The sequence below is a fragment of the Polyodon spathula genome, chromosome 18, assembly GCF_017654505.1.
Source record: "Polyodon spathula isolate WHYD16114869_AA chromosome 18, ASM1765450v1, whole genome shotgun sequence".
In the NCBI taxonomy this organism is placed as follows: domain Eukaryota; kingdom Metazoa; phylum Chordata; class Actinopteri; order Acipenseriformes; family Polyodontidae; genus Polyodon; species Polyodon spathula.
This window is the reverse complement of record NC_054551.1, coordinates 32,573,441-32,588,155: the sequence shown is the minus strand read 5'-3', so window position 1 is coordinate 32,588,155 and position 14,715 is coordinate 32,573,441. Positions and strand designations below refer to the sequence as shown.

At 38.7% G+C, this 14,715-nt stretch overlaps 1 long non-coding RNA gene across 2 annotated transcripts in view; it reads left to right on the top strand.

The window, feature by feature from the left end:
• LOC121330690 overlaps nt 1-14,715 on the top strand; it is a 34,195-nt gene that overhangs the window by 13,213 nt on the left and 6,267 nt on the right. The window contains exons 5-7 of one of the 2 annotated variants that reach the window (XR_005951884.1): nt 5,167-5,219; nt 10,950-11,007; nt 14,275-14,373. This is a non-coding gene — a long non-coding RNA (uncharacterized LOC121330690). The remainder of the gene's footprint in view (nt 1-5,166; nt 5,220-10,949; nt 11,008-14,274; nt 14,374-14,715) is intronic. The other variant, XR_005951885.1, reaches the window with a different exon arrangement.

Genomic DNA, 14,715 nt, shown 5'->3' with positions numbered 1-14,715 from the left:
GTCAAGACTGGTCCTACATCCTGTAGTCATTGTGCTTTTATTCATCCTATTTCTTGCTGGAGGGTAGTGTACCTACCTACACAGTATAAGCATTTTAAATATAGCTTTGACTTGCAACAAAGTACAAGCAACATTTCACCACAGGAGTATGGATAATTGACTGCTGGATACATGGCTGAATTTGAAATAATTAGATGTGTGCTGTAGAATGTTGTGTAACGAAACAACTTGCTAAAATGTGTGTTGCAGTCTGGGTAAGGCTAGTAGTGTGTACATCACCTGCTGTAACAATGCCAACATAGGCAGCCAGTTCATACAGCACTGACTCAAAGAGTCTTTAACTCCTTCAGGAGTTCTGTAGCATCGTCTTATCTCCAGAACGGCCTATGGCGTCTTCAGTCTATTTGCAAGCGAAGTAACAAAACGGCTTAAGAAACTTGCTATTTTTAGTAGCCTCTTACAATGCAGCCACAGCGTTCCGCATAACATCTGCCTGAAACCCAGCTATTTGTTTTCCTAGCCGCCTAGGCCTTGTGCACAAGATTATTCTGCTGTCATTTCTGTATCGTTTCTAGGGGGTCAAGCTATAGCAGCTGAATATTCGCTGGGCTAAACAGATGCAGTAAACCTGTGTATAATTGGCATCAGTCTCAGACAGAGGGGTTTCTCAGCTATCGGACTCCACAGAGCATCAGAGCACGTTTGCATGAAACCTTTATGTTGTGCTTATTTTACTGTTTGTGAAATGCTGTGCTTTACATTAGCAGCGTCCTTTACCTCTGGGCAAAGCAGATTGACAGGTTGTGTGTTTTATTTGACAGGCAGGGTTTTGCCAGGACTGCAAGCTCATTGCTGTTGAGACACTGGGTAAATAAGAGATAAAAAAAATAATAATAGTTCAATATTAAAACGATTGCAAATATCACGAAAATAAAAAGCAATTAAAATGATGCTTGCAGCTGCTAGCTCTTTAAACTTCGCCATTGGAGAAGTCCAACTTGTGATGATTGCAAACATAAAAAGAAACACAAAACCCCCCCCAAAAAACATGGTATTGAAGTTTGTTACTCTTTAAGCATTCACCACAGGATATTGTAACATGAATGCAGAAGCCTTGATCTTGTTCTTGCATTCACACGCCCCATGCTGAAGTGCTGGCTGATGAAATATGTCCATGTTTTATATTAACCCTGGCAGCACAGTGACCGCACGCCCATTAGTGGGATGCCAGTAGATGATGCATACCAGGTGGGAAGCAGGAAGTTTAGTCCAGACTGCCCATTATATAAACAGCTTTCCAATCAATTACCAGTGTCTGCAGAACAGGAGCTTTGGGGTTTAAAGCCACAGCTGTGCGGCACGACCTTCGTAAACTGCACTAGCCACATCCCACTGAGCAAAATAAATAATACATTTTCCTGTTTGACCATAGACACCTTGGGCTACACATTTTTTTTTATTTTTTTTTATCACATTTAGGGTTGCAGGGATGATATGGTACAGATATGGCCAAGTGTTTTACAACAGCCAGATTTTTAAGATTGAGACATCATTTAAAAAACAAAACAAACAAACAAACAAAAAAAAACTATATGAACATAGTGTAGATCTTTTATTTAACATCATGTAATCAAAGAAACTACAAAAGTCTACTGGAAGCCATAATAGTAGTACAGGATTTCGTGTTAGTGGTCATTTCTCAGTTTTTCGATAAGTATATGGAAAACTACAAGGTGGTATGTAATTCAATATGTTAACGTAACATTATTCAGCAGGTGTCGTTCAACTTTATGAAGCTAAATCAGTTAATTCTATAGGGTGATGCAAAACTTTTGGCCAGAGGTATATATCCAGCAGGACACTTTGAGGCATAAGCTTGTGTGAAATTATAAATAGTGACTTCTCTGCTGATACAAAATTCAGTGCAGGTTGTTAAGAAAATGCGAACAACAAAAAAAAAAAACAACAAAAAAAACCCCAAAAACATTACAGCTTTTCTGAACAATGTGGTGCAGGCACATACCCAGCTGTCAGCTTTTGCTGCTTGCCAAATATCAGCCGCTTACTTTGTCTCAGACCCAGTCGCTCTCGAGCTAGCCTTTTCTTTGTAAACTGGGATTGTGTGTCTCTGTTGTTTGTTTCTACAGTACTTGGATGCTGTTGTGTATTTCATTATTTTTTTTGCAGTGCTCAGTATGTGTGTATAAATGAACACACACGTTTTATTCATATGTTATTTTGATTGAAAAAATATATAACCTTGAAAATTGACTTTTTTAATTACTTTGAATGATATTAGGATTTACATTTTCTTTACTTCACGATTAGTTGTATATACAGTGTATGTTAATATATTTTAAGATTGTATATATTAGGGTGGCACAGGTACCTGGAATATATGCTGGTCCCTCATTATCTCACAATCTGAGAATTAACTAATTATACAGTTTCGACCAACATGGCCTGGCCTCGGCGACACTAGTGAATTATTAAACCACGAATTATTGAAGGGAACACTACATTATATCTAAATACTATACATTACAGGATCAATGCAGGAGCTTCACTATACAGTACAAACAGCACACAACACTTCCGGCAGTTAAAGCAAACCAACTGGTGAGTCTTTCACTGGTGTAGTTGCCGAAGAACTGTTATTCGTTTAGATCCTTTTTCTGTTTAATTGAATAAGCTGTTTAACTTTTGCAGTATTGCTGAAAACTCCAAACTGAAACAATGCGTGTTCCAGCGTATGGCCACATGTACGCTATCTGTGTGCCAGTGCTGGGTTTGTAATGTAGTCACACTATGTGCTTGAGTGCAAATGGCTGATGAATTCCATACCAAGAACTTTAAATGCATTTAAATACTTGGCATTAGAGTTGAGAAATGAATACATTAAAAAAAAAAAAAAGAGCTATTAAAATGGTAGGGATTATTTGACAGCATCTGAAGCATCTAAATCCTCTTCATGTTTTGTAATATTTAATGTTTAGAAAAGTGGGTGTATATTTGTGGTTTTTGAGATTTGCTGTACACTCTGAATCTGCTCCCAATACCCCCGCTCCCCCATCCCGTCCACCTTCAAAGAGTTAACAGTGTTCCCTCTGCTTAGCGAGGTGCTGTTGCTTATTAGGGCTGTCACGCTCAGCTGCACCGTATCGCACTGAGGCGCAGAGAAATATCGCAGCACACTCATTTTCCTTACCTTTGTTAATGGTGTCGAGAAAACCAATTGCACTTCTGAAGGAACGTCGGAATGAGTTGTGCTGTAAATGCCAGGGGATGACAGAGTGCCTCATAGCAAGGCTGTAGGATGAAGTGAGCCTCATCACTACATAACCCTGATGTATATGTGTGTGTGTGTGTGTGTGTGTGTGTGTGTGTAGTTTAAAATTTTATGGCTTGTAGCTTCTTATGAGCAAGTAGATGCACTGCATAGTGTTAGCTTTAATTAACAAAAATCTATTTTGTATTATAATAATAATAATAATAATAATAATAATAATAATAATAATAATAATAATAATAATAATCATTATTATTCTGTGCCTTCATCAAAAATGTTATCTGTTAGTGACATTTATTTATTTATGTATTATGTTTTATAACATGTGGTAAGCTTTTATTTCCCATAAATATAAATTTCAACATAAATGCTAGGATCATTCTCTACTCGGCATAATCCGTCATTTTAGCATTGGAGTTCGCCCTTGTTGGCTTTTAAACAGGATTCTTAGAGTTCACTGTTCAGTCAGCTTTGTTTAGGAGGCAAACAAGGGTGATTTCAAGCTAGGCATGAAACAGTGTGTCTAAAATTCAACCAGTCTCAGGCATGCATTTTAAAAGGCATTCGCTAGTCTTTAAGTATCCGTCATTAGCTTCAATTGTATTTTTTCATCCCCTTTTCAATAGATTTAATACTGTTTTCACCTTTCCCAAAATCATTCTAGAAGCCTAGTGTCACTGCTACAGCCTTACAGCAATCCTCTAAAATAGTATAGAGTTTTGATTTTATGGAGTGTAGAGTTTTGGTACTATAATCAGTTGAAGACATCGACTTTTAGTCAAAGTGTTTGTCAAAGGAAGCGTCTTTTAGTATTGCTACATACCATTGAGTGTTTTTTAGTTATGGACAACATTGTCCTGCTCATAACATGTCTGCAGCTTTCATATATTCACAGTGGGGTTGAATACAAACCTACAATACCTTTAAACTTGCCAGATATTTTCTTGCTGTCTGAGCAGTGCATTTGTGTGTGCCTTTTGCTAATCACAGGTGTGTGTTCCAGTACATTAAACATAGTCGGAAAGTAGCTGTTTTATTAATATCAAGTGCATTTGTGTTCTAGTGGTATTCATAAACTGAAATATGTATTTCAAAGTCAAATTACATATGTGACGGCTATATATCAATATTGGGTACTCTCTGCAGCAGACTATAAATAGTTCTGTTATTTTATGCTTCCTGAAAGAGTTGCCTGAGACGTTTAGTGTTGGAGAGTTGTTGGAGATGACAAACAGCTGGCCTGCGCAGTGCCAATTAGGAGCAGTTTCCTGTAAAAGGGAGGCCCCAAGAGAGCAGGGGATTTCGTTCCTTGGGAGGCACTTGGCTTGGGCGCACATCGAACCGAGTCATCCCCATCCAAGAGACTGTCTCCTCACTCTCACACTAGATAAATGAAATTAGGCATGATCCTAAACGCTCTGTGAAAATCTGTGGGATTTGATTCAAGCACACACATCACATGCAGTACTGGCAAATTAGTATGACAACCCCCAAAGTTCACTCTAGCTTGTGACTTCCTGTTCAAACACTGTAGTCATGCATAATCAAAACATGTATTTAGGGTCGTTCCCATATGCAGTAGACATAGTTAAAGTTATATGGTTGGAGTGGACTGCCTTTCAAATCCTGCAGGAAGTTGAAATTGGCTACCATTAATTATTTGATACATCGACAGTTCTCATTGTGAATTGTGTCATCAATCGATTACAGGATCAGAGATCTCTAATATAAATGCTTTACTTATGAGATATAGAATGAAAGTGTTGAATCTGGAAAATAACCCGCTACTTTGAGTGTTATTCAATACAAAAACTGCATTATTCGTTAAATACTAAAATTCCATAAAGATGCTTTTTTGTATACTTTTACTGTTCTAGCTGCTGAGGAGACCAGAGATGACTACCGGCTGACAGAGATGCACCTGCATCAGGTAAAAGAGAACATCAGATATTTATTACTTTAGCTCTGCAGTATTTATAAAAACATGTATTTCACTGTCTAACACATGAAGCTTTGTTAGTTTTCAGAAGAGAGAAAAATAAATCTTAACTAACAGTTTGCAGTGCCATATAATTTAATTTATCCTTAGGCAGTCCAAGTTTTGCTGCGATAGCTGATCTAAGGAGCATGAGAAAATTACCCTCAACATTATTCCTAAGAATCATGCTTAACTCCTAGTGCACTGTTCTGGACTGCACCAGCTATGTCACAACAAAGGGGTATTGATTCACCCCTTTTTGGTTGTCACAATCTTCTGCAGTCACCACTAGTCACTTACCATCAACCCTTTCCCTCTGGCATGACTCATGTTCCTGTCAAACTTAGACAGCCAACTAACTAATGGCAAACTTCTCTAGAGCTTACTATAATATATCACAAAGTGTGCTATATTTTCAACTCTTTCAACACTGTAGATCTGTATACAGGTCTAGAAATGATAAATCTATTCAAAACTGTAGAAAAGAGAATTCCACTCGAAACAGCAGACCAGTCCCCTTTTTATTGTGCTCAGAACCCTATGGTTATTCGCTTGTTTTTTTTTAAATATATTTTAATTTGCAATATGGAAATATATGAAAAATATACTTCATGCATTAAATATTCAGGATCTGCTTCTTGGTACCTGTACAAGAGAGTCTAATCGCATTTTAAACTACAATATTAGTGAAGCAGCGACTACTTCTGTTGTATTTGTAATAGCTGTTAGAAGTATGAATAAAATGAGCAAACAGATAAATCATAGATATAAATACAACACTCCGTGGTAATGGTGCTAGTAACACACCAGAAAATGACAGCTTTGTTTCCCAGTCCTGTAAGTGGACACACACACACCCTGTAGATAAAGAATGATCTTCTCATACAAGCAGCTTGATAAGGGAAAGGCTTCTTTGGCAGGGAAATACAGCATATTTAATGCAGTTCTAAACAGTAGCCTGCTAAGCAGTGTCTCATTCACTGAAATGCCAGACAGCAAGGTTAGAACAATTAACCTGTCCTGCCATAATACAGCAATAAAAAGGTTAAAAAAAACAGTTCACTTGTTAGGCTTTTTAAAAAGGCAGGCTACAGAGGAAGTGGGTTTCCACTGACTGGGGGTGCTGAGAAGGCAAAGGACATTGTACAAATCACTACAGGACATAAGCAGGACAGGTTGGGGGATATTAACCCCTGACAGCTCATATTCAATTTGATTACAGCACCTTCCTTGTAACGTGGGGTTTATTGGAGCAGCATTGCAGTTCACTGTGGTACTGGGGCATTGGCTAATCTATGAACCAGATCTTTTAATGATGCAGTTTAAAGTGAAAATCCCAAACGTGTGTACTTTAAACCCATTTTTTGTAGTTGAGGTCTAAATGTGATGGAGCCTTACGTGTGGCTGTCTTGATAAGGGCACGTGTTGCAGAAGGGTGGCATTGGGAACTTGGTTTGAGCTGGTGGAGTGTGCCTATATTTCACGATGATATATATATATATATATATATATAGGTACTAGAATAGAGGCGTGCGAGCCAAGTTTTTGACCTCCATTTTCATACCTTTAATTATTAGCTGCAGACAATATTTTCACTGGTTAATCCTGCTAATATTTTGGTTCTTTGCTTGTTTTATACTTTACTATGCAGATATGTCAAACACAACTCTAGAGATGGAATGTTGGTGCTTCCCTGAACCTCATCAATTCAGTCTCACTGCAGCGATCAATCACACCATCCAACCTACAGCAAACACACCAGGATGCAACAGTTTATCTATAGCATTATATATTTATTTATCCTGAATTACCGCGAGGAACTAAAAAATTATCTGTTCAACAAGAGTTAACAAGAGAGGTCAGACAATGAAATGCAAAGCGCTGCTTTAAAGGGAATGGCGTTGTCAGCCCTTCTCCAGTTAACGCAATTAACAATTTTACTGTACTTTCAGTTTAGCACATTCAGTCTGTGTGTTCCTGTAATTTGTCATTGTATGGGACTATTGTTAACCCTGTAGCGTCTAATCAGCTTTGAAAAGCCTATAGGAGGGTTAAGGTGTTTACATATTTCAGTAACGTATAAGAGCTCTGTGCTGTTAACAGAGGAACGAAATCGATCTGTTCTAAAGGAAACCTGTTCCTCTCCTTTTCATTCAACAGCTTGATACATGGAGGTGGTTAAAAATGGCTTGGCAGTCGTACACAGCTGAGGTGTAGCTGCTGCCACTTCAAAACAAAAACCTCAATGTATTCATTACAAAGGATTTCAATCCCTGATTAACAGAGCCTGGGAAAAGAGCAGTTTTAATTGGGAGGGGGGGTCCTGGAGGACAATAGAAGAGAGATTAAATATTTTTGACACGTTCCGTACTAACCTTCAAATCTCCAGTTCCCAAGTTTAGACGTCAAGGGTTTTTTCTCTCCAACGAAAGATTGCTTTAACACTAAAATTGATTCTATATATATATATATATATATATATATATATATATATATATATATATATATATATATATATATACACACACACACACACACACACACACACACATTTCTCTTTTTGTTTGTGCTCAAAATAACTGAAAGGCCCTTTTTAAAATAGAGTTGTTTGATTCAACTGAGATTACCAGGTAATTAGAGGATTTTTTGAAAGATAACAAAAAGGTTTGTGTAGTTGTGCGTAATGAAGACAATTTGCCAGGGAACAGATGGCGAGTGTTGATTTGCCTGTTGACAGGTATCATGTTGTCAGCGCTTCATGTTGTTATCATACAGAGAACAGCAGCTTTGAGTCTTAATTGGGACCCAGAAGGATTTACTTCTAAGTTAGAGAGAGGAGAACAGCGAGCGCTGGGAAGTATTAAAGGGAAATGCATTTCAAAACCACTCAACCTACTGTGGTTTTATCTAAAAGCAAAAATAGCTTATTTTTAACGATTTTCCTTTATTTAATGTTCATTTAAATGAAGAACTGGGCAAATATATCCTCATATAGTGTCTGACAAATACAGTATCAACGCTCAAGCAAATGTATGGAAACTTTAAGTAAATGTATGAAAATTTTTGAAATTGTTTCTAAAAAATAATGCACCAGGTTGAGAAGTTGTTTTAGACTGTTCGGTTTGTAGGAAAGTGTGAGGCAGTGTGATGGTGGCAAAGGAAATAATTAGATAAGACTATGATGGTTTGGATCTATTTAGGTGCTCGACACAAGGTTTGCAACATGCATAAACTTTCAGAAAATCAATGCATGATCCCATGCTAGACATTTTTCTTTTAACATTTAGTAAAATACAGGGTTTTCTATTTCATTAACTAGCTTAGTGTTCAAACCTTAGTTAGGTGCAGCGAGACGATTGTTGTTTTCAAGTCCAGACTAAGGGCATTTATATCTCTTGAGAGGAGTCCTGTAAGACTGGCACTTCAAGGAAATTTCAATAGAAATAGGCTTTGTAGTGTCTTGTGCTTTGGAACGGAGTGCTCCAAAAGAGGTTTTACAAAATGGTTTAAATGTGGGTTTCCCCTACAGTTCAATGTCATATCATGAACTGTGTGGTAGTTTTGTAATGTGAGCTTCTGACCACCTTTTGAACCAGGAGCAATGATTTACACCCAGGCTTGTGTAGGTAAAGTGCTAGTGTCTAAGGCCTAAAATATCACAGTTATCTGAACTAAAGTATTCTTGTTGTTTAGAATTTTCTGTTTGTCATTTAAATCTTGTTGACGTATTACAAGTGAAAAAACCCTCACCCCTCTGGCCTCAATAAGGCCTTCTCTCTAAGTGCAGATGGTACACCAGAGTGTAACTGTTATTCTGTCCCTCTGCAACACTGAAATACCACATTTTCTCCAAGTGGTATTTTTTACTGATGTATTTCTTGCCTCCACTAGGGGCAGAGTGTTGCTCTCTGGAGTACCAGCTGTTCTTAGAGAGGCAGACTTGTTTGAGAGCTTTGTAAAGACCACAGGGATACTTTAAACAAGATGAAGAATACATTGGTAGGTAACTCTTATACTTTAAGCCTGCACCAAGCTGCCTTGTAAGGCACTGCGCTACATAACATTCTTTTCTGTATCTTGTCAAAACTGTACCATCCTGTTATCTTCTCCACAGACTGCCCTTACAGAAGCACTAAGCACATTTTCTTGTCAGCTCTGTCCAGTGTCGACTGTATGTCTGCTTTGAAGTGCCAACTCCAGTGCTATCTGCCAGGGAATAAAATGAGAATGCAGGAAACTCATGTCATCATTGAATGAGTCGGTGCTTTTCCCAAGAATATCATTTTTGCTTCAAGCCAGGAATCCCTTTTGGGGTTATGTTTCGGTTTCTACATAATTTGATCGGAATAATTAATGAAGACGTAATTAGTGCGCATTTTAATAAAATTAAACAACTCTTCAATTACACTGTGTCTGCTTCAAGAATTCTTCATTAGCTTTGTTTTCGTTGCGTTTGTATCCCTAAATGAAGGCTCTGACACTGTTTGGTAAATGAGAAATGAAAGCTGTAGATTCTTAGTAGGACCTCCACAGGGTCTGGCAGATAGAGCAGAACAGTAGGAGGCAGTGTGCTCTAGAAATGGGATTTGAGGCAATATTGTTTGTAGACTAGAGCCAATAGCATCAGTTTCCATTATTAACCATTTGGCAAAAAGGAGGTTTAGAGTTGAGGACTGGGAGACAATCTGCATATCTGTGACTTATTTTGTATTTTATTTTAATAAATGTCTAAGTGCTAAGGGGACTGGGAGGCAGTGTGGCCTAGTGGTTAGAGCAGAGGGACTTGGAGGCAGTGTGGCATAGTGATTTTGAATTGATAGACTGGGAGACAGTTTGGCCTGGTTGTTAGAGCTGAGGGACTGGGAGGCAGTGTGGCCTGGTTATTAGAGCTGAGCGACTGGGAGGCAGTGTGGCCTGGTTATTAGAGCTGAGGGACTGGGAGACAGTGTGGTCTGGTTATTAGAGTGGAGAGACTGGGAGGCAGTGTGGCCTGGTTGTTAGAGCTGAGGACTGGGAGGCAGTGTGGCCTGGTTATTATTGCTGAGCGACTGGGAGGCAGTGTGGCCTGGTTATTATTGCTGAGCGACTGGGAGACAATGTGGCCTGGTTATTAGAGCTGAGGACTGGGAGACAGTGTGGGCTGGTTATTAGAGCTGTGGACTGGGAGACAGTGTGGGCTGGTTGTTAGAGCTGAGGACTGGGAGGCAGTGTGGGCTGGTTGTTAGAGCTGAGAACTGGGAGGCAGTGTGACCTGGTTGTTAGAGCTGAGGACTGGGAGGCAGTGTGGCCTGGTTATTAGAGCTGAGGACTGGGAGATAGTGTTGTCCAGAGGTTGGAGCAGAGGACAGGTAGTGGTGTTTTGTTTGTAATCGTTGAGTGTGATGCGGTTGATAGCATTTTTTATTAAACAAGTTTCCCAGCATAGATGTGATTTAGTTATATCCATTCCCTTAGATTGTTCACAAACAGATAATCATTCCAGTGCTGTCTGGAGTGCATGTTTAAACATCTAGGCTTCGTCATCTCTGACTAGATATGAACCCCAGGATCTCTCAATCCAGTGCGATTATGTTAACTGCCTGGCAGATAACTGTTTCCTCATTTAAATTCCACAGTTGTTTTCTTGTTGTGCAAATCAGGCTAAGGATTTCACTTTTTTGCAGTTTTTTTCTTTTATTGCAGAAAAGTTGAGGAGGAGCTTTCAATGGATTTTGGACCACACGACAAGTTTTCATGCACAGTGAGTGTTATGAGATCGCCAGTGAGGGAGTACAAGCAGTGTCTTTGCCCTTTCCAATGATATCATGCCGAATGTCTTTATATTTAGAATATGGGACACAATATAGGGTTCCCCACATAGTTTAACAAATAATAAATATATTTGTCATTTAAATGTTTCCAGTATTTTTCATTGCTATATATGGAGTAAGGGTACATAGTCTGATTGCATTTATTTTTATTTTAACTTAGAGTACAACATTCAGTGCTGTTTTTATTTTACATGCAGGTCTTGGGAATCAGTACACAAGCCTTTGAAACTGCAGGTTTAAGAGTACTTCTAATAATTGCTAATTAATGGCAATTATTTCCTGGTCCTGTGATTTTATAATTAGCAGAATGGGTTGTACAGTGTGTGTAAACTGTAAATTTGTCCTTAATAGAGTAAACATTTAAACCTTCTGCAAATATGTTTGTTTATCATTTAAAATGCATACACATTTTGAATAAAAAAGTAAGCTTGATTTAAATTTATAACATTCAAGTTATTGAAAGAATATTAAAAATCAGGGCACATCCACACAAACCAGCACATTTAGGATTTTCCTGTACAATTGAACCCTTTGCAGCCTTGTGTAATGGTATAGGAACGGCGATGGATAGACGGATATGATGAACCTGACAAACGAAAGGTTGTTTCGAGTTTCAGGGAGTCTGAACCTTGGGCATATCAAATCCTTTCTCTTTCCTTTTAGGTAATCCCTCTCGATGAAGTGAGCCTGGCCGGCTGCTTTTCATGCTAGATTAGCTCTCCTGTGGTCAATTTGCTTTTCCTAATGTCAGGGCCCTCCAGTGTTGGATCATCTGTCGCCTAGCAACTGCCGCTGCAGCAGGCAATGCCAGCCATGCATGCTGAATTCCACCTGGTGGTGGGACACAAGTGTGAACAATTTCCAAATGATCCCCGCTCCCTACAGGAATAGGAGGCGCCCAATTAACTGGCAGGGATTTTATAAAGCCCCCCCCTCCCTTAATATTTACTGTTCTGCATTCACTAATTAGAGGATCTTAAAGTGGCAGTTTTTTGTCCCTCAATCACTTAATTAAATTTTAAATTAAAATACAGTCTTTCACAGACAGCTGTCCGTGCACTGTGCTTTTTAAAACCTGGTTGATAGTCCAGTTTGTTTGAACCCACTGAGGTTTAGCTGACAACTTGGAATGTTCGTTTATCCAACCAGATTGCTGTATTTTTCTGAGCTGTTTGATAACTTCTGTTACAACTTGCTATCTATGCTCTTAGCTTGCCTTTGTGCGTGATTCCATGCCCCAATGGAGAAATGCTGAATCAATTTAAAAGGAAATAGTTATCAAATGAATGAAAATGACTTGCCATGTTCATTCTGCTCTTGAGGAGTGACCTTTGTGCAAGTTACCAGGTCATTCAGTCAGTATGCCACTTTGAAATAGTGCTGTGGGGGAAACCCATTCCTATCCGATTTGGATCCGGTGAAATAAATGTCATTTTAATTTTTATTTATTTATTTATTTATTACATTTCTTTCCTGTTTTATGATGTTTGCTCCAATTCTGGGTAGTTCTGAGTTCTGTTGCACACATATTATCACTTTTCTCTTAGTGTTACAGAACACCCTGCAAAGTTTAAAATAAATACAAAAAGAAAAAGAAAAAAAAAGAATTATTGTAAGGATCGCAGTGTATCCAGATCACGCTCCTTCCTGCAACAATGCTGTTGCAATATAGACAGCATGGGAGACAGCACAGGTAATGTGTTTCTTATAAACACTGCAGGCGGAACTCTTTAACATACCTATACCTGTCTTTGAGCTTGCTGTCGTCTTGTATCTTGTATCTGGGATTATTCATTCCATTCAAATCATGTGATGATGTGACTTTTCAACTCTGCTGGCCCTGCCTACTCTACACATATAGACAGTGAGTGTAGGCAGGACTATCCAAGTTTAAAGGTCACATTGTCACGTGGTTTGAATGGAATGGGGAAAACTGTTCAGTCCTGGCACTTAGGATTGTCCAAACGAGCTCAGAGAAAAATGATAATATCTTCATATAGGAGCCACATAACCCACAGTCCCTCAATTATTGCAAACACCAAAAAAGGCAATTGAAATGACATTTGAAGCTACAAACATTTGCACCTCTTCCTCCTCCCTCCCAGCTTCAGTAGTATTCAGCTGACTTTAAAATGTACACATCTATAAGTTTCCTCACAGGCTTTCTTTCCCTTGCTTGTATTGTACCTGCCCTTGTTCATTCTGCAAGGGGGCTTGTATTGTATGCAGATTTGCTGAGCTGTGGAATGAAGCAACCCCCAACGTAAAGCCGGGAGGGTCTGCAGGTCACGCTGCCAGCACAGGTAGCTGTAGGAGGAGAGCGAGGGTCTCCCAGACTGCCGTAACACACTGGATCTAAAACAGGCAAACTGTCTGAGTGCTTTTGAAAAGCAATTAACAGTTCTTTTACACAGAATGCAAAATGAGATGTCGGGTATTTGCAGATTAAACGGTCAGTTTATTGCATTACTGTATTCTCTCTCTCTCTCTGTCTGCTCTCTCTCTCTAAAGTTTAAGATATGTTTATGAAATCTGCCCGCTTCACAAAGTGACGCAGAAATCCAAACGTGGAGGGATGGAAACAGTCCTGGGTTAAGTGACGGGATACTTCATATTATTATTGATATGGGTGTTATGAAGGAGAAATCCTGTTGGATATCTGGGGACACTTGCAATGACTGTTAGGGGTTTGACTTTCATAACCTTGGTACAAGTATTTAGATCTTCCACGGTTTCAACCAGTCGAAAAGATGTCCTTGTCTTCAGTGCGGTTTTGACATTGTCTTCAGTGCAGTTTTGTCCTTGTCCTTGTCTTCAGTGCAGTTTTGTCTTTGTCTTCAGTGCAGTTTTGTCCTTGCCCTTGTCTTCAGTACAGATCGAAACGTATAGCCCTTATGTTGCAAGAGCACAATGCTTTTCACATTAGCTGAACATACAATCTTTAAAATTAACAAACCGGGCTCAATGCAACCCCAAAGCGTTTTTTTTTTTTAGAATTGATTTCTCTTGAATATATTATTATTGGATGAAACAAAAAAACCTATGTAGAAGTAGATTCACATTTTAGAGAAAGGCAAAACTTTGTTTGACACCTCTTGTGACAACATATTTTTAGGGTTAAAAAGTGATTTAAGTAATTTGTTTTTTATATATATATTTTTATAACAAAGCATTGAACCTTGTTTTGTATTTGTCAGCGTGTGGGTTCCTGGGCTGGCTCTGAAGAGAACAAGTACAGCATGGTGAAGTTTGAGGATGGCGCCCCCTGTTGGCAGGGACTTTATCGCTCAGTACAGGTATCTCCATGAGTTATTTAAAATATTGTCACAGGAAATCATGGTATATCCGTCTGCCTGTTACGGAAAAACCTTTTATAAGCCGCGTCGACGTGAAGTATGTTGTATAAATCACAGTATTATCACTAGGCTGTCTTTGCAATGCATTCAAGTGCAAAAGTGCTTATATTTTTGTATACAGCACAGATGTTTTTAACATTGCACAGAACCACACCAGTATGACAGCCCAACATAAATTCCGTAGTGTTCATCAAGATAACTACAGAAACAGAGACACACATGTAAAATGTCCAATATAAATGTCAGTTTTATTCAAGAACAACTTCACAGAGAAATTGAGTT